Source organism: Myotis nattereri (assembly GCF_964212035.1).
Source record: "Myotis nattereri genome assembly, chromosome: 6".
NCBI lineage: Eukaryota > Metazoa > Chordata > Mammalia > Chiroptera > Vespertilionidae > Myotis > Myotis nattereri.
The window spans coordinates 40,176,679-40,178,902 of NC_138081.1; the positions used below are offsets into that span (position 1 = coordinate 40,176,679).

Consider the following 2,224-nt stretch of genomic DNA (forward strand, 5'->3'; position numbering starts at 1 on the left):
GGTGTTCTTAAAAGAAGAACCCAAAGAGCTAGCTTGCTCCTCTTTTCACCATATGAGGATACAAGAAGTTGGCAGTCTGCAACTCAGAAGAGAACCTTCTTCAGAATATAATCTGAGACCTGCAGCCTCCAGAATTGTGAGAAATAAATTTGCTGTTAATAAGACACCCAGTCTACAGTACTTTGTAATAGTAATCTGATAAAAACTATAAGGAGGTATGTCACATTTCAAAAACATGTATGTGGAATTCTAAAAGCTAAAGTCATTTTACCTCCTGAACTTTACATCCTTTTCCAAACCCATCTCTCCAACCAAGCTAAGCTCCTGGTCACTTCTAAACACACCTCAAGTTTTCCCGAAGTTGTGGCTTTTCTCCACAGAAATATCTGCTGCCCCTAGCTGTGAATGTCCAAGCTTCACCATATGTTCAGAGTCCCTGTGAAATAATACCTTTTCTAGAAAGCTTTCCTCGGTTGCCCCAGTTTGATGTGTTCTCTCCATCCTCTGAACTACAGCAGTTTCTGTCTATAGCAGATAAGTCTATGTCTTATTGCCTCTGCTAGACTAGAAGTAATTTCAGAGCAGGGCTCATGGCTTACAAATTTTTCTTAGCCCCTTATATAGCTTGGTGTCATGGTTTGCACATATTAGATGCTCAACTAGTATTTGTTGAATCAGAAATTAATCCCCCCAGGCAGTGCGGGGGGCGGGCAGCGCAGAGTGAGAAGCTCTTTTGTTCAGCTTAGGAGAGGGCCGTTGGCTTGGGCCTGCCCTCAGTGAGGGGCTCGACCGCGCCCCCCGACATGATGTACTGGTAGCGCAGTACCGATTCCTCTCGTGCTCTTGGGCGCTCTCTGAGCAGCGTCACCCTTTATACCAGAAAACTGGTGGGCACTATGGGGAAAAAACAAAACAAGAAAAAAGTGGAGGAGGTGCTAGAAGAGGAGGAAGAGGAATATATGGTAGAAAAAGTTCTCGACCATCGAGTGGTAAAGGGCAAAGTGCAGTACCTCCTCAAGTGGACGGAGTTCTCAGACCAGAAAAGCCTAGAGGCTTTGCCCGGGTTTGGAGCCTGAACTGATTATTGGAGCTACAGACTCCAATGGAGAGCTCATGTTCCTGATGAAATGGAAAAACTCTGATGAGGCTGACCTGGTCCCAGCCAAGAAAGCCAATGTCAAGTGCCCCCAGGTCGTCATATCCTTCTATGAGGAAAGGCTGCCGTGGCATTCCTATCCCTCAGAGGATGACGACAAAAAAGATGACAAGAATTAACTCTCCTGAGAAGAGGCACATGTCCTACTGAATGGAGCTGGTCGCAGGTTGTTACAAGCAGGTCCTTTTTGGATTCTCTGTACACCCGGAGCCCAACGCGAGCGGCGACCACCAGGAATGGCAGCTCCATTAGAAAAAGGACTTTTATTTCTTGTGCTCACTGCTATATATCAACTGTCTAAAATGATGCCAGGCACATAGTAACTTAGTTTTGAAGTGAATAAATTCAAATCAAAATTGAACATTTGGAGGGAGAACCAAGATGGCGGCATAGGTTAACGCCGGAGTTTGCTGCTTTGAAAACTACTTCAAAAGTGAAACCAAAAACGGAAGGGACATCACCCAGAACCACAGGAACACTGGCTGAGTGGAAGTCCTACAACTAGGAGGAAAGAGAAACGCATACGGACACTCAGAGGAGGCGCAGTGCTGAAGTCAAATTCTGAGGTGCGGAGTGTGCAGAGCGGGCTGGCGGCGGAGAGCGCGGTTGGCGTTTTCAATCGGGAGGGAGTCGCAGACTCTGAGCTCCAGATCTGGGCGAGTCTTTAGGGACCCAGACTCAAGCGGGAGAAGCGGGACTGCCTGGTTTCGGTCAGAGCGAGTGCAGCTTTCTCTCCGAGGATTGCAGCGGGTGCTGGGACTCAGAGAGGCAGAGCCCCTGGGGACAGGACTGAGAGCCGCCATAACTGCTCTCTCTGGCCCACCCTGTTGATCCTGTGCGACCCGCCCCGCCCAAGCCCTGCACAGAGGCATTTGCCGGATAGCCTCAGGCAAGGGCTAGATTAGCACCTCCCTAGAGGACAGAAGTTCTCTCACTGCAGACACAGCTGATTCTTATAGCCACTTGGACTGGAGGTCAAACCCTCCCTGGTATTAGCTACAACAATCAAGGTTTAACTATAAGACTGCGCACAAAGACCACTAGGGGGTGCACCAAGGAAGCATAACA

The 2,224-nt window shown here is 48.5% G+C and overlaps 1 pseudogene across 1 annotated transcript; it reads left to right on the top strand.

The window, feature by feature from the left end:
* Positions 1–896: 896 nt before the first annotated feature.
* On the top strand, positions 897–1,275 carry LOC308520898 (chromobox protein homolog 1-like; annotated as a pseudogene). The gene has a single exon. The product of its transcript is annotated as a chromobox protein homolog 1-like (transcript).
* Positions 1,276–2,224: the final 949 nt, after the last annotated feature.